The sequence below is a fragment of the Charadrius vociferus genome, unplaced genomic scaffold (genome assembly GCF_000708025.1).
Source record: "Charadrius vociferus isolate BGI_N301 unplaced genomic scaffold, ASM70802v2 scaffold55, whole genome shotgun sequence".
Taxonomy (NCBI): Eukaryota; Metazoa; Chordata; class Aves; order Charadriiformes; family Charadriidae; genus Charadrius; species Charadrius vociferus.
Genome location: NW_009648444.1, coordinates 1,639,558 through 1,657,689, shown reverse-complemented (window position 1 = coordinate 1,657,689; position 18,132 = coordinate 1,639,558). Strand labels below are relative to the sequence as shown.

General features: G+C 42.0%; 1 protein-coding gene across 1 annotated transcript in view; it reads right to left on the bottom strand.

The window, feature by feature from the left end:
* Window positions 1–8,013: 8,013 nt before the first annotated feature.
* The window catches only part of LEF1 (lymphoid enhancer-binding factor 1), a 69,879-nt gene continuing 59,760 nt past the window's right edge, over window positions 8,014–18,132 (bottom strand). Inside the window, 1 exon segment of the mRNA XM_009885490.1 lies at window positions 8,014–9,124. The gene's annotated coding sequence lies outside the window, so the exon portion shown is untranslated.

The window sequence follows — 18,132 nt, the reverse complement described above, 5'->3', positions numbered from 1 at the left end:
TTACAAGTCCTTATTTCTCTGAAGACATCAAGAGGGCTAGTGGTTTCCTTACAGATGATGTTGCAATTCTTTCTTCTTTGCAATTCAGGGTGAGATTTTTTCTGTTTCAGTTGGAAGCCTAATGATGTTTTCCAGAATGTCTAAGCAGGTGAGGCATCTAGCTTCCAATGATTTTTTTGCAACACTGAAATGCTTCTCAGAACTTAAAAAAGAAGTATTTATGGGAGAGCCTGATTTGGGGGGTCCTAGTTTTATTTAAATCTTGAACTTGATTTTCAAAAGAATGAGAAATATTAGAAGAGAACTGACGTGGATTTTAATGATAAGTTCCCCAACCATGCTCCAGTTCTTGGGAGAATGTGAAAGAAGACAGCATTTTTCAGCCTTTTCCTTCTGTTTGCTGTTTATATCTACTTTCTTGAACACAGAATCAGTTGCAGGAACAAAACTGCTTATGCTGCTAGTTATTAATTTCAGGCAGTAGCAATCAGACTATACTTCTAACAGTCAGAAAAAATACTGCCTCCTGATTTTTTCACTCTCCCACTTCACTTTCTTTTGAGCCAGAGGGTTATCACAACTGCTTATGGATGGAGTTCTGGGTGCTATCATGACATTAGTGTCAGAGAGCGAGCAGCAAAAGTTAAGCACCCAAATAATGTTTTAAGTGCCCAGAAAAAACTTGTGTAAGTCCTTTGAGGAAGGAGCGTGGGTGAAATAGGGAAATACTTTATTGAGAGAGAGAGATGAGTTGAATGAGGCTGTCAGGGTGCTTTTAGGAAAATGGCAGTGTCTGTGAAGAGTGAGATCTATGATAAACATATAAATAGCTTACTTTAGGAGACAGAAGATACTTGGAGGGTTTAATTTATTCAGTACTAGAGAGATGAGGTTTTTAAAGTGGTAAATTTTTCTTTTAAAAAGGGGGGGGGGGGGAGATGCTGTTAATTTCATAAGTGGTTTTCCTGATACCATCTTTTTTATTTCTTTAAACAAAAGCATTAATTGGAACTGAGGAAGAAGTCTTTCTCTTTCTTAGAGACTTGGCATTTTATTTTTGGCTAAGACTGAAAGCTATTGTTGCCTAAGTTGACACTAAACTGGCAAATCTATGAACTGAAGCCACTATTGTTACTTGGATCTAAATTTGTAAGGACATTTGGTTGTCTTAGAATAAAATTTGAGCATATAGTTTACCTCAAGGGCAGAGTTATACTCTAAAGATTATTGTTATACTCTAAAGATTATTTGCACAGGTTTATAGCTGAAAATGTTGCTTAGTTTATTGACATGTGACGTTTAAAGTAGTATGTTGGTGGAAGGGAGAAATAATGGCAAATTATGATGAATGTGTCAAATGGTCATACAATAGACACAGTCTTCACCCGCAGGCTCACTGCTTTTTGGCAAAGAACTGAGCTTTTCTACAGTGGCAGTTAACATTACAAGGAGGAAAGTTTCCAGTGAAGACTATGATTTTGAAAAATCGCTTTTATTCTGGTTTTAGGGAATGAACTGTTTCAGTGACAGATAAGACTGGGCTTAGCTATGGCTGGTATCAGTTTGACTTAGAATTTCATTTTAGGTCACGTTATGAGAGTAGTGCAAACCTGCAGGCACTTAGCTCAACTTACAACTGATTTATATTGGGAACTAAAATCTAAAAGTCAGTCTAACTAATTAAATTAAATCAGTCTAAACAAAAGCAGTGCCTGGACAGCAGATTATCCTGATTTAAGTATCATGGTTTGCTAAGGCTTGCTTGCCCACAAAGCTTGCTTTCTTTTAACTAATATTCCATTTAAATTTTTGGCTGCTGGTGGGGAAGGAGACCCACTTTCTCTGCCTTCTGCATGGAAGGAAGTTCTTGTGGAGAGCTTGCTGGATCTACTGATGAATAGAGAGAGAAGTAACAAAATTTGGTACTTGACATGGCAGCTGGAAATCTAGCATGTGTTAAAGGATTTTAGATATCTTTGAATAGAACTGATTCACATCTAGTATAGATGTGAATTAGCAAGGACAGCCTTCAACCCCAACTAGTCTATGGTCTGAAGATCTTTGCAGGCTTTCCTGTCCTGTTTAGGAGTTGTCATATCTATAAATTGCCTAATTTAAATAAGTATTTAAATAAATATTGGCTGTAATGTCTGAAAAAAAATTGGATGAAGTCTGGTAAAGGGACAGGTGAGAAAGCGTTGCCTAGTCTTCAGTGTTCAGCGATCATAGGTGGGTAACTGGGACTCATGTTATGCTTTTCCATTTTGTCTTTTCTGTGAGCTGTTACTTCTGCTTAGTTACAACCCTCGGCCGAAGTGTAAGTCTCTCCGTGCTTCCCTGGGATCATGGAAGGTTAATGCTACAATAGTGCACAATAGAAAATAGTTCAGGTGGAACACTTAAATCCACACCCTTCAACTTACTCTGTTCTCTTACTGTTCCCTGAGTTGTTACCATTGCCTCTGGAAGTGAAGTAACGCCTAAACAAAAGCGTCAGGGGGTTAAGCTAGTGACTCCAACATTGGAGTAAGGTGATCTGAAGAATTCTTTGAATGTTGGTTGATAAATACAGTATATTCCATGTTTATATAATTGTGTGGTAGCAGTTATAATAACTATACCTGTAGTGTAGATGTATGCATCTCATTTAAGATATCCCTTAATTCTTCTGTGGTTTACACTAGTTATATTTAATCATATCTGATCCTCAGAACATATCTGTGAGCTAAGGAAGTTCCATCCTTGGAATGTGTTTGGGGAACAAACATACTGGGAAATTCTTCCTTAAATTGAATGGAAAATAGTCTTTTTTCCCCCCGTTCTTTCTTCAAATGGTGTTTATTTCCAAACTGGACTGAATGAATATGCAGTATAGGTGTTAGACCTGCGCTAGATTTAAGTCCGTCTTTTTTATGTTCATAGGAAATGTAGCATCAGGTCATTGGAAAGGGGAGACTGCTTCCCAGCGGACGAGAGCACTTAGCAGTGCTGTTCCATCAGCAGGGAAGCCCCAGCTGCCTATGAGAGGGCAGGGCAGGAGCAGAGGGGTCAGTCAAACAAGAGAGAAGCGGGAGGATGGAGAAACCCTACGACGGGAGTGAAATTGAATGGACCAGAGGAAGAAGTGTATAGATTGCTCACTTACTAATTATGAAAAATTGGTTGCTATGCTATTTCACTAAATAATTTCAGTAAATTCATACTTTAAAAACATAATAAAAAAAGATAATGATGTGGGGAGTAACTGCTTTAGAATACCAGTATAGGCAGAACTAGACTTCTCAGTGGTTAACTGAGTGCTGTGAGTGGTCTTATTTCTGAGTCATGCAGTCACACCAGTCCCATACAAAGGGAAGCTTTCAGACCATATATCAAAATCTTCCTTATAAAATCTGAGTTTTCAAAGAGCGACTAAAACCACTCATTGTTAAATTTGTTGAGGGACCTTGGATTAAGGTGTTTTGATTGTGACTTCTTTCAGGATGTAGTAATAAAAAGTTGGGGCCAGTTTGAGCTAGCAGGTTTTTACAGGAAAAAAGCAGTGGCTGTTCTGTGATTCCTCAGGCATGGCTTGTTTGCAAACACGATTACTGCCTATCTAATTTAGGATTGAATAGAGACGAATAAGTTGTTGCTGCTGATGTTAGTCATTACAAAATAAAACAGATTTCATGGGCGAAGACCAAGAAGGAAACATATTTCAGGGTAGCAAAAGCAGCAACTAGATTTTAAGAATCTTGTCCATCTCGGGCTTTGAAGCCTTGTCTCAGTCAAGGGGTGTAGCCACTGCTATATTCTGGTGCGTACTGTCTCCTCTTTTCTTACCCAGCACTTCACTTTCACAGGCAGGTGCTGAGAAAACCTAACCCTTATGTAGCTTTTTGCTACGTCAAGATCTGAGTCCTTGTTTCTGTGGCTTGTTCTCTCTTAAAAGAATACACAGAGATGGTCCTACCTCAATCCTGCAGTAATTTTTAGCCAGTTTTCTTAGCTGTAGGAAATTAGTCCAAATTCAAAGAGTTGCCTCTCCCAAGTAAGTGTCTTGACCATCATTAAGTTGTGGAGTATGTTGTTTTTCCTTATTCTGCTGAAGTTTCTATTTTGTCGTAGTTACCTTTTCTCAGCACAGTGAACAGGACAGAGCACTTCTTGGGTGACTTGTTCTTCTGGTATGAGGCAGATGGAAATTTTTCTCCTAGCTCTGCTGGTTCATGTTGGTTTTCTGTAGCGGAGAGGGATGAACAGACCTGTCACTGACTTGCATATGTTAGGTTTCTGGTAGGTGGGATGGGTGAGTTTATCAAAATGTGTTTTGTAGAACATCATTCACGGGAAGAAACCCTTAGTATCCCAGACCAGGTAAACAGTGACTGTTGTCTCAGCAGAGCAGACACTGCTTCTGTGGCTCAGTGAATTATGATTCTTGCAGGAGGGAGTGTGCCAGCCAGAGAGAAGATGTAATCTAAAGCCCATGGCCTGAAGGTATGAGTATTTACCTGGGAGGATGGGCAGCAGAATTTTACTCCTTGCTTTGACCTGGCTGAAAGCTGGTGGTTATAAGGTTCATTTCCCATACTTCTGGCAGGTATGTCCCTTTTCCTGGGGCTGCAGATGCTTGTTTGCGTGGTTGCTTTCTAAAACTGATCTTTGTATCCATGAGGAGACTCACAGGGTAAATTCATACATTAATCCAGAGGTTCTCTTCCTGGCCTGTCATGTGGAAAAATGAATGTGTTTGGGCACACTTTCTAGGTTTTTGGCTTCATCTCAGAACATCTGTGTTTACAGCAGGCCATTTTCCTGTTACAGCTGCTCTCCATTTGGCTAACTTCCTTATTAGCCCAGTAGTTTTGTCACTGACCTGACTTAGGAGAAATGTGTTCATAGCTGACAGGCTTCTGGCCATTTGTGGAGACGATGCTTTCCCCCGTAACGTTCTACTTGGTATTAGGTCCTTATGCAGGAGGGGAGGCTGCCTGGCATGTTAGCCCCAAAGTGAATGCAAGGGAACAAATGGCAGTTGCAGTGTCCTTCATTTTCTGCCTGTCTTGCTTTAGCCCAATTAGCCACCATGTAGATGAGAGCAGGAGGCCATCAGGAAATAGGGAATGGTTGCTTCAAAGCCTTGTGCATTGTTGTGGTTTCAAAGGAGTGCAGATGCAGATGACTGACACTCTGGATTCTGCTGTCCTACAGCCTGGAGCAAGGATTGGGTCCTTAAGGTCCCACATTTGCTGCAGATTGACGAAACCATCGAGCTGTCACTTGTACAACCAACTTACTGCCTTTTCTATTAGCTAATCCAAAGCGGAAGCTACAACAGAAGATAGTTCTCTAGAGCTGGTGAGTCCCTATAAGCACAACTAGTGAATCTGTCATCGCTTGCTGTGCAAGAAGCTGAAGTTAGCCTGGAGCATTGTTCTTTTATGTAATGGAGGGGAAGTGGCTCCGGTCCAGGTGATCCAGAAGCCCGAGGAGCCAGACCATCCTGTGATGTTGGCCTGATTAGCTGTAAATAATCCTGGCGTGACTGCCCTGTTCTGTGTCTTTGCCCTTCGCTGTTTTTTTTCGGTGAGAGGAGGGGGAAGGACGTGTGTTTCCTAGCTGCTAGGGTATCTCCTGTGTTTATGAATGGGACTACCTATACCGTGATCTGTGCAGAACTGTTTTTGGCGTGTGCATGGAATGAAGTATGGAGGGAGAGAGTGAGTTTATGAATGCTTGTACAGAAGCATCTGGATAATTAACTCAGTCATTAGGTAGGAGCATTTAAACCCTTAAAGACATTTTCTGTGGGAAATACAGGGCAATCATCTCCTCAGGCACCTCAGAGAGACGTGGTTAGATGCTGACTTCTGCCTTAATTGCACATCAGGAATTTAGGTATAATTTTTGAGTCTCACCTGGAATAATTTATTCAGTATCACAAGAATTTAAACCTAGTCTTACTGCCAGGGTAACACCATCATCACTAGGCCATTTTTACTAGCTCATCTGTCTCCACTGACAAGCTGGCATGGTACAGTGAAGGCCCGGGTCATTTTGCTCTTTCAGTCCCCCAGGAACAAATGCCAATCAGCAGTGGGGGGCAGGAGCAGACGCCGACCCAAGTCACTGAGGCTATTCCAGGATAGCGCCGTTATTCTGTTTCAGGTACTCTCATGGGAGCATCCCAAGCCTTGCATATTAGTTAACCTTTCCCATAGTTGCTATAAGTGAAAGGGCTTTGATCTATGAATGAGCCCAACACATGGTGCTTGCTCACTGTATGTTAACAGCAGAGATGTTATTTTTAGCTCCTGAATTCTTTTTCTCCTTCACTATTAGAGCTGAAAGACCTTTAGTCCTTAAGACAGACAACTGTTCACTACATAGTGTATTTGGGACAACATGATGATCTTTAAGGGCCCTTCCAACCTAAACCGTTCTATGATTCTATGAACGTGCTATGTAAGGCTAACACCTCTAATGGGAATATTTTTTTCGCAAAATGGGTAAGTGGCTTTTTAAATAGCCATTAAAAATCTAAATAAAGTAGTCGTGTTTTTAAAAGTTTTAAAAAGATCTGTTATCTTTGGAACATGTAATTTACATAACTAGCTGCAGTCATCCTTGATTTAGAACAATTACTGCATTAAAGTACTTGCTTTTTCCCTTTAAAAACAAAAACAAAATCCAAAACCAAACCCCAAACCAAAAACCAGACAGGTTTCCAGCAAAGGCTGGGATAATTGACTGGAATGGAAATGGAGCTGTCTTGCAAAACTCCAGTACACAGCTGCTGTTCTCTCAGAGGTCTTTTCTCCTGCCATCTGAGAGCGTTCCCTTGTCTGGTCACTTGTTTTGCCTTTTTTTAACGTAATCACTAGTTGCTAGAAATAAATATTGTAAGAACTAATATGCTGGTTACATTCTTACAATTGGGTTTGTGTGCAGGGCATGCTGGTTTAAGAGGAAGCTGTTTTATAACATTTTTAATTATGAAATTTCTTATGCAACAGAGTTTAAAGGTTAGTTATAAACAATCAAATCACAAAGCTTCCTTAGGCAGTAACTCACCTCTGTAATTTCTCGTAGCTCAAGCTTCACTCAGTCCAGTCTCACACCAAACAAGATTCAGGAGCTAGAATACAAGGTATGCTGATTCAATGTACAGTTCATAATATTTCTTTAGCAGTGCTGCTCACAAACCATTGAAATAGTTTAGCTATGGCTACAGTGGTTTTTTCCTTTTGAAGTCCTTTAGTGGAAGTCAGGCAGCTGTGTCTGTTTTTCAAAGCTGTGCAATACCAGTTCCTGAACAAAAGGGGAAAGGTGTCAGAGAAGTTGCTGGTAGTGTTTGGGGCTTGAAAGACTCATGCACCCGTGTTTTCAGTTTCGAAGCGTGCAGAGGAGCTGCTTGCTACAGCAGGAACGTCTCGTGGGCACCACTGGCAGTAGGCAGGCCATGCCGACTCTCTGGATCTAACACCATGAAACCAGGCCCTCCATAGCTGATTCTGCAGCCGGCTCCAGTCCCTGACTGTGGGATAATTTATAGAGCTGTAAGAAATTTAACTGTAGGCTCCTACCCCTTGTGTGGGCATGGACTGCATCCAGAAAGAAAGGAATCCATAATCCTAATCATCAGCTTAAAACCACTGCTGCGTTCACTAAGATTTGAGTAGAAAACTGAAGATGGAGGGAGGTATCACAGACCCTGGTACTTCCATTTGGACCAAATCTAACTGAGAAGCATACGGGAGTACCGAGCCTGCCCATGCCTTACTCCTGGTATGACAACAAGAGACTTTTGCTGTCTTTAGGAAGAAAAAGAAATTGTCTCTTCCAAAATGACTTTACTTTAGATGAGCAAACAGCTGAATAGACACATTGCATTTCCTACAAGGGAAGAATGAGCCAAAAATCTTCAGCCTTAGAAGTGACTGTGCCTTCCTGGGCTTGCTTCTACCTTCGAGGGATTCTAGCACAAGCCGTTCTAATTTTTTTTTTAAGCCAGACAATTGACTTTAGTTTTATTACAAAGCTTTTATTAAAAAACAAATGCTCAGCACATTAACTCAAACTGGAATGACAAAAAAAAAAAATCGGTTGACAGTATTTTTGGCAAAGGCTGTGCCTTACTATTTTAAAAAATGGGTACATCAATGCTCATTTCAACAACTGGCATAAAATCCCACTAACAGGCTAACAAAAACAGATACAAATACAGAACAATTGAAGTAATAATTCAAGTGCTGGGCTTTTTACAAGGAGAAGGGGAATGGGTGAGAAGAAGAACTCACTGCAGTCAGATTTGCTGGATGTATTGCTTATGTTTACAGAGTAGATGATGCAAGACTGACGTGTCTACTGACCAGCTGACTGTTGTTACATTTATTTAGTTCTATAGGACACTGTATTATATAGACTGAGAGGCCACTATTTGTTACAAATAGTTTAACAAAAAAGCCACCTTTTTTCCATACAGGTTTTTCCTCTGGCAGAAAAAAAAAAAAAAAAAAAAGAAAAAAACCTTTTATTTAAAAAGTATTTCAGATTTCTGACACTTGTTTAAAAGCTCATACCTAGTAAAATATACACCAAAGAAATTACAAACTAAAAGTTAAAATATAAAAGCATTCAAGTTTCTTAAAAAAGCTAAAACCAAAATTGATCCTGTCGCACCATTAAATAAAAAGAAGGTTGAGTATGTCATCCTGGTCCAGGCAAATTCCATTTCTTGATGTGCTGTATGGGGCAGCTGTGGTCTACGTTGGCTGAAGCAGGCAGAGACAGCCACGCTACTTTGTTTGCTGACTCGATATGGACACAGATGAGGGGGCTTAAGAGTGCAAGGCAGAGGTGGAGTGAAGACAAGAGCTGCTCTGCTGACCCAGGAGCTCATTTGCTTTATTTTATCGGGGCTGGACCTCGTGACAGTGAAGGATTTTGGCAGTGATTGTCTTTATGATTCAGTGTCTCTAGCAGTGACATCAGGGTGAATGACATCCTAGACAGACTCCTTGGGGGTGGTCTGTGTGGATGAAGGACACACCTAGGGTTTAACAAGCTTCCATCTCCAGAAGAGGTCCTGGTGTCGCCGCCTTTGCTTTGCAAGTTGAGAAAGCATTTCTTTTCCCACCTAAAGGGAGGGGAGAGAGAGAGAGAGAGAGAGAAAGACTACATGAAGCCTTTTTTTTAAATCCTTCAAAGAAGCTGGTGGTGGGTCACTGTAACTCTATGACATGATTGTATTAGTGGAATGTGCATTTGCAATGTCAAAGTTAAGTGCAGAGTATTGGTACTTGCTCTTGCTTGAAGTTTGCAAGAATATATATGGAGAGTACTTTGGACTGTAAACAGATGCCCACACCAACTAGAAAGGAGGGGTTTTAAGCTATTTAGACATTCAACATATTACAGAAGTTACAGAAGTAATACCCTTTTGTAGTGGATTTCCTTTATCTACATGTGGCCCAGATACCTGTTACAAAGCTAGACATCCTCAGGCTTTGGTACTACAGTGGTTGAGGTCGATTAAACCTCTACTTCAGAGCTTCAAGCTCTAATCTTTGCAGAAATGAAGAAATGCTGTCTTCTGTAAGCAGCTGGGTAGAGGAATGTGGTGGGTGAGGCATGTGTGAACACTGACCCTACCATGCATCCTCAAAACTGGGGAAGATTCGTTCTGCTCTTCAGCAGGGTAGGGAACATCTTCCAGTTGTGTAAGAGTCATGGACCGCTTACCTAGCAGTAAAGTTCACTAGGATCTTGGAAGGATTTAGGTTCTTATAGCATGTGAAAAGGCCAACAGTGCAAGCCTTACAGATATTGCTCATCCAGAGAGGAACAGTTCTTCATCATTAGGTCTGTGGGTTACATGAGCTGACTTACGCAATTGCTAACTCAACCATCACCCTTGCCCTTCTGACCCAGACAACTGGGTTGTAACACGGACTCCACCCAAAGGCAGTCTAATGAGTCAGGCATTTTTCCAAAGACGGACACATGCTCTCCAGTAATGGTCTCGGGATTATTGGTATCTCAAAAAATCTACGTTAACCTCTAGGCCTCCAGGTACTACTCAGCTGCCAACAAGTAGAGGGTTCAATGAGCAGAGCTTTTGAGAATGACCAAAATTAGCACAGGAATGCAGTTCAGTGGAGGAGGTGAGTGAATTTCCACCAGAAGAAACACAAAATGCTTAGTCACACAAAGAAGATACACTGCCAGCATCTTGAATCACGCAAGGCAAGACACAACAAGTTTATGAAGAAGTGGTTCAAACCACAAGTCAAACTTCTGTTAGACTAATGATAATAGATAGGCTGCTTGAGCCTGTAAGAGCCACACGCAGAGTTAATCAGCAAATATCACAGCAGCAGTATTTAAACCAGGGCCATTTATAACTGGGCACCCACCTCCCATCTGCTGCAGCTTCTGTGTAAGCCATTACAACGCTCAACGTTTTGCTCATACTGGTTGAGTACTGCTCCCAAATAAGGAGGTACACAGGCTAATGTACTCCAGGGTCGAAAGCCTCCAAAACTGCTTTTGGCCTCTTTGATTTTAGTAAGCGCAAGCTGAAGCCCCAAAACCTTGCTTCACAAGTTGTCTCCTCATCAGAGGCCACCCACGTGCCCATTGTTTTAGTGGAAAGGAAAGTTGAGGACGCTGAAGAAGTTTAGGTGCAGACTAACTAAGGTAGAAAGAAAAAGCACAAGTTTTTATCAAACTGTCCTGTACAGCTTTAATTTAAGGGACACTCTCCCCTCCCCCAAATACCGCCATCCCTGATACATAATGAATAATTTTCACCTGCTGCTGGTAGCCACAAGAGGACATTTAAAGCCACTGTGGCCTTTTAAACAGCACAGCTGAAAGTCCACTGGCAAACCAGTGGTTTCAACAGAGGTGGTCTGTATTGACTAATTCAGTTCCTATTTCCTCATAAAACCAGCCCGAGTCCCAACTAAAAAAAGCCTTCTGAGCTTCCTGCCTTTTTTTTTTTCTTTTATAAAGTAGCACAGTGCTCCGTAACACATGCGGATCAAAGCGCTGCGAAGGGCTCTACCTTTCCAAGGAGCACGAAAGAGAGGCCAAGCAAACAGCAGAGGAACACTGGGGAGAGCACCCTGCAGCTTTATATTTATTTTGTGCCTTTTCATCCCGGATTTTCAAAGGTTTGGTCCAGGTTGCTCTTCCTGGGAAGGTTTTCCTCTCAGTCTTACATGAAAACATTCAGCTTCCTGTTGAGGAATGGCCTTGAGGCGCCAGGCCAGTAGTTCACAGCAGTCTGATACAAGCGCTGTGATTCAGAGCTACTCCCCATTAGCAGCCAGGAATGTCTACTTCACTGAAGGAAATGAAATGCTCTTCTGTTGAGATGGTTCCCTGCCTCCTCCCCCCTTCCCATACCAGCAAGCTGTCTTTGAAGTCAGGAGGTTAAAATAACGACTGCGGCCTTGCTCTGGCCCTCAGCTTTTTCAAACAGCAGCCATCACTTCTGTCTCGATCCCAACGCAGCTTTCGCAGCGCCTGCCTCCTTTCCATGGCGCCTAATTATGCCCCTGCTCCAATAGAGAGGCTGCAGATACTGCTGTAGTTCTGCAAGGGGTCAGGCACAGGGAAGTCCCAAATATTTTTATTTTTAAGCGAATACTGCAGTACAGCAAATTACACAGTAGCTAGCCTGAAAACAGCATCTAGAACCCAGCCGTTCCCCAGCTGCACGTTAAGGCTGCGCGCTGGAAATTGCTTCTACTGCTGATAAACCAAATAATACCTAAAAAATACGAACGACGGTGGTGTTGCCTTTCAGATATAAAACAGGTCAAATCAGGATTCTTTTCAAGAAACCACAGGCATGTGCTAAGGAGACTGAAGACTTCCCACATCTAAGGCTTCACTGGGGGGCTGTAGCTGAAGTCTCGCCAAGCGAGGCATGCCCTAGCAAAGCCCAATCCACAAGTGAAGTCGGCGCAATCAAAGACTGCAATTACAGCTCCCTGGCTGTGGTTAGGCTTCAAAGAAAGTGCTGCAAGTCACATTTTACATATGTGAAGTCTTGAGCCCGAGCCACAATAGGAGGCACTGTCTGTGCCATTTGCAGTGTACATCTGACTGCAGGAGGAAGGGGAGGGGGGGAGAAAGACCCAACCAGAAAACCACCTCGAGAAAGAAACAGAAATAAAATTCAACAATAATTCAGTGTAAAAAGAACAGCCTTACCACTGAAGTACTAAAACTGTATTTCAGGAATCACTACAGTAAAACTAAAGCCTCCTAACAAGTCTGGGCTCAATGACTGAGGGCCGGAGCATCAGAGGGGGATCAGAAGTCCTCCCCGTGCGTGGGAATGAGACGGATTGAAGGCTGCAAGGGCCTTGTGCTCCTCCTCTAGTCTTCAACTCAGCTCCATTTTTCTAGAACAGGGGAGAGGATTATGCAGCTTCATCCAGGTCATGCTAATTGGAAGACGTTCTAGAAGAAAGTCAACAGTGTCTGGGTCTGCACAGGAGTGAGTAAGAAAGATAGCTAACCCTTCACAGAAAGAAGAAAAAGTAAAAAATTTTAAACCAGCTGCTTTTTTTCTACACCTTTCCCCACCATAGGTTGTTTTTATACAGCTGTAAGAAGAGACAAGACAACATACAACAGCAGTTATATGTATTAAAAAGAAAAAGTCAGTCTCCCAACCTGGCTTTTAATCCAGTCCTTTAAACAACATGGCAAACTCAGGGACCTGGCAGCTGAAACTGTCATTTTTCTTTTGAAGTCCAAAATGAACATGTTCAACTTACTGCCAGGGTTTATCCAATGCTCCAGAAACTCGGGTATGCAAAACCAAGTCATTATTTATCAGAAAGGTTCACACTGTTTGTGAAGCCCCTTTGTATTTTCTTTAGCAGCAGAGCTGGAGAGAGTTCCAGGCGCAAGCAGATAGATGCCGGCCCTGCAGTCTGCTCCTCTTCCTGCCCAGCTGTGCCATGGTTTGTGGGGTTAGCCTAAACCAGATCCTTGAAATGTTCTGGGCAAACAAAAACAAACACTCCACAACCTTTGTTGTTTCTAAACAAAAAAACCACCTCCCATCAGAACCCCCAGTCATTTTAGTAATCCAATTTGCTGCAGGGTCCCACAAGCTGTTACAGCGCAGGGATGGAGGGACCTACGGGAGACAGGAAAAAGCCCTCTCTGCAAGAGCTGGATACCAGCAGGCAGCAGCGGAAAACCTATTAAGCTGTCTTTGTTGCCAAAAAAATTACATAAAATTGTACCCTAAAACTGTAACAGATACTGTCATGTTGAAGCTACGTCAGTGGTAATTTTTTCTTGTGTTCCCCCACCCACCCCCCAGGCTCGCTACTGTTAGCCTCAGCCCATTGCTGGGAACTGTGAACCGAGCCTCCAGTAACAAATTACCCACTGGTGTTTTACACACCCAGAAGTAGTTACCCCTGGAAATACCTCTCTCCGTTGACTTCAGGTGGAGTCTGGTGTCCTAACTTCTGTCCTCTGAGTTTGGCCTACGCTAGATGCAGGAATACCTACACCATCCCCCAGCCCCCCATGAGTCAGAGACCTCTTCCAGAGCAGGTTAGTGTCAGCGCAGGAAACGCCCAGGTATTTTAGGGCTCCCACTTTGTGCAGCTGAAGTCAGTGATGCCAAAGCAGGTGTGGCTCTTATCAAAGGCCCCCAGTGTAGGCAGCACGAAACTAGAAGCTTTATCACTGCGCTACAATCTTTAAAATGATCCTACTGGAAGACCCACAATCTGTTTTTCCTGTTGGGGTGGGAGGGGAGAGAGGTTCCATGTTTATAATAAAAAACAGACTAGCCCTAGACAGCTGTCTCTAGCAGCTTCTTAAAGAAGAATAATATACTAAAAGTGCTCTGCGAGGGAGGAAGAAATAGGCTTGTCCCCTTTTGTATCTTTATAGCATATAATAAATATTCAGAAGACTCTTAGAAATTATTTATTTTATAGACTGAGAGCTGTGAAGAAAGATGCATCTGTTCTGAAGTAGCAATTTCAGTGCCCCTAGCTTTCACCTGCTGTAATAGAAAAGACATGAGGTACTGGTAAAGTAAAGTAAGTGAAAATTATTTCAAAAGAAAGAAATGACATAATAGGTGAAGTTTCCTCTGTGTATTATCTTTTCTGCCACAATTAAGCACAGGTTAGAATTTACACTGTACTTTGAAAGACAATCTCAACGTTTCAATCTCCTAGCACATGGAATAATTTAAACAGTTGCTTTCATGCAACCAAAGGTAAGTCAGATGTAACTTGAATATCTTCTTGAGCTTCATCAACTCTTTTACACACAAATCAACAGAGCAACGCTACACTACCAGTGTGAGACAGCAGTACACAGAAACCACTACAGAAATCAGACACATCAACTTCACTTTGATACAATTAAGTCATCTCAGCAGAAAATCTCTACTGGTCTGAAATATACAACAGGAGACGTGTATCTCAAAAGACATGCGTATGGGAAGAAACCCAACTATTCATCAAAACATAGGCTCACCTAGTGTCAAGGCAAATGCACACACCATATAACTAGTTATATGTAATTATTTTGGCAATAAGATTTTGCCTCGTGCAATTTCAGGTATCCCAGAGATGAAGGATAGAAGGCCCTCAAAACTCCAGAGTTTAATTCTGATGCAACTTAATATTCATGAGGAAACAAGTATCTTGCTTTTGCAAGGAGGAAGCAACTTCAGAAATTATGTATCTCTGCTCAGTTAAGCCTCCTTAGTCCTCTGACCCCCTGACTCCGGCTCTACTGATGCCTGTGGCAAGAACACTAATTCAGAGAGATGGTCACTGGTACCATTTCCCTCCTTGCATCTACCCCTGCTCACACACTACAGCCCAATGACACCTTCACTGCACAAATGCTTCCAACATTTGGTCCCACCACTGGAGCCAATGGCAGAAAGCTGGTGTCCTGAATGATCAGACTAAAACCCACACTTGTCTAACTGGTTGCTGGTCTCATATTTAACTGGCAAGACAGTGGTGCTTCTGCTGACCCTGCTGTGAGCTTCCTTCCTTGTACAGCTTTCCAGTCTGCACACTTTCAAACCAGTTTACATGGTACAGTCTTAACAAGCGAGTAAAAAAAATCAGAGATTTAAAAGATGACTTGCATAAAAAGTCTTAAAGTAGAGGGTATGAGAAGGTTGGCTCTATTAGTGACTTCTGCAACATCAAATATAGGCTTTTTGGTTTGGTTTTATTGTTTTGGGGTTTTTTTTTGTCTTCAGGATGGCTGGTTTTGCATTCATGTTTATCAGAAGACCTCTTCCATCCAATCATCTCCTCTAAAAGTCAGAGGCAGACAGAAACAAAACTCAGTGCTAGAGTTTGCTAAGCTTTGACAGAATTGCATTTGAACACAATTCTGTTGAAATTGGAGGACAGATTTCACCCAAACTTAGTCTCCAAAAACAAATGGGAAAGACTTTGACAGTGTCATAACAACTTGCTTTCTAGCTGTTCAGGAATACAGTATCAATTTTTCATTTTGAAATTTTTCATGTAAATACACCAAAAAATGAAAATGCAATAGAGACCTGAGATGAACACTAAAATGCTGAGGTTCTTCCAATTGGGAATGAAACCACATTTCAAAATCTGACGATATCTTTATGAAACAGTTTGTTTCTACAGAGTTTTTCTCATGACCTTAGAATTCTCAGTCTGGTGGCGAGTTTACTAAATCCGCTAAAATACACCGTTTTCATCCAGAGAAGAATGGCAGCCGTCAACTCCCTGTCCCCACCCTATCCCACAGGAAGAGTTAGAACAATAGTCATCCCACTGTTCCTTCATTCTAGCCCAAGCCGCCTACTGCTAACACCTCAGAAATGAAACGATATGGGTTTTTTTGGGTAAAGGTTGCGAGTTCGAACTTCATTAGGCATCTCTAACTTCGCAGCAGCATCCGCAACTGGAATACCTCTGACAAAATAAACAGGTTCTAGATGTTCACCTGCTGATTTATCTACTTTCCCCCTTCCTCAGTGTCGGTTTAAAACACGAAATGCTGATGGTCAACTTCGTAGCTGACTGTGCTACACCCTTTGGTTGCAAAAACTATTGTTTTCTAATGCTTACAAAATTTTCTTGTTTCCCTAATCTCCTATCAACGCGGATTGTCTAGCTGGAAGTGTTCTGCTGGTTTTTTATTTAGAAAACCTATGCTTGGCCCCTACCCTGACTTACCCTTATCCCTCACATAGTCACTGATTGCATCCCAAATCGCTTTTATACCCTTCCTTTCTTCCCTCCTGCACCTCACAAGGCTCCTCCACCAGGCGGGTAAAGGAAACTGGGGGACTCGGTCTGCTCTGCCGCATCTCTCCCAGCAGGTGTCAGTGCCCCTCTGTACCTGCCACCTAAACAGCAGGCGGCTTTTCTTCAGGTTTGCTCTTTTGACGCTTCTCTTAGTGTCAGAGAGCCTGAAAGAGAGGACGTTTTCTAGCTTTCATCCCGGCAAGATCCATGCCAGGTCAGAATTAAGTTGCAGAAGGGCATCTGTCTGGGGGCTATACCCTTTGTCTTTGGAAATTCCTATGTCTATCTGAAACAGGCTGAAGTTAACCAAAGTATTCAATAATACAAATGTTTCAATCCAGCAAATTCTCTTCTCTTCATTCTGTCTCTCTTACCTATGCTGAAGGCCATCATTCGCAGGCAAAACAGGGAATAGGGAAACGTAGGTCACACAGGAAATGTGACTTTAAAGCAAATCAAGACATGTCTCTGCCCCACCATCACCGCACAAATTCTCACACGTGCTAACTTCTGCGCAAATCCTTCAGGCTCTGTTTTTACAGCTTCTGAGCAGTCAAGGGGTATGGAAAGGGGTGGCGCATTTGTTTCATTTTCAGCTACTCCAGTAGTAATTTCCAGAGCACTGGACAAGCCAGGTTAGAAAACACGTGCTTCAGATAGCAAGGTACCACATCCTCTTTGCATCGCCTTTCTAGGATGCTGGCCAGAAACCCATGGTCAACCATGACCACAGTCATCAGACGGTTCTTTTCCACAGTATTCTGGCTGCAGATTGGGTCCACTTTATAGTCTGCTTTCACAACCTCACTCCATTTTATTTCTAAGTAATGAGGAAAAGACAATCCCGTCATAGATTGTTACAACACTATCCGAAGATCACTTCTGCATGGAAATTTGGCTCTAATTTCCAAGTAGGAAGTTTGAAAGTTACAGATCATTCGTTGTTTAAAGTTAAACAGTCTTCATCTAATCCTTTTAAGTGCTTCTGATTGTAAATCAGTATTAGTCAAGTTTTCTCATTTTTGAAAGCTTTGCTAATCTAAATGCTAATTGTCATGGAACTCTGCAAGCCACAAATACACTTCTCACAGGTTTTCAAATGTCTGTTAAGCTTCTCTGTCACTCATTTTAGCCCTTGAAGATACTCCAAAACACAATGTCACATGATGTAGGTTGTGAGGACTTCCCAGTTGCATTCTGCCATATGTCAAATGATGTGCTTTTTACAATTACCGTATATAGCAAGTCATAAGAAGGTAACGATTTCCATGTTGCAGAACAATCAGGAAGAATTTTCGTCAGTACCTTTCTGTTTCCTTGCTGATTTAAAAATACTCATGAGATGTTAAAAATCAGCTTTTCTTCCCTCCAAAAGTCAAATCGCAATCGGGACTCTCCACCTCCAACGCAAAATTGCTCCAGTTTACAAGTCTTCTAGAAGGCTGTGCTTAAAGTAACAAGAAAACACCCACCTTTCTGAAAGGTGCTCAACAGATGATCTCTACATTGTCCTTAATCTTAGCATTCCTCATTTTCCCTTCTCTCCTGGCCTCTGCCAAACTTGTTTTTAGCATTATCAGGTCTTATGCCACTCTCGCCGATTTCAAAAGGAGAGAATAAATGCGAGTTATTTCTTCAACAAATAAAAGTTATTTCAAACATTGCGTTGGGCCATGTCAACTAAAAACCAAAATCCTGCTTGGGGACAGTTCCACAGCTCTTCAAGAAAGGCAACATGCTTTGGAGTACCCCAGCATAGACTGGAGCACCAGGTCGCAGTTTTCCTAAAGCACTCTAATATTACGTGTTTCACAAACTGGCCGTTCAGCAG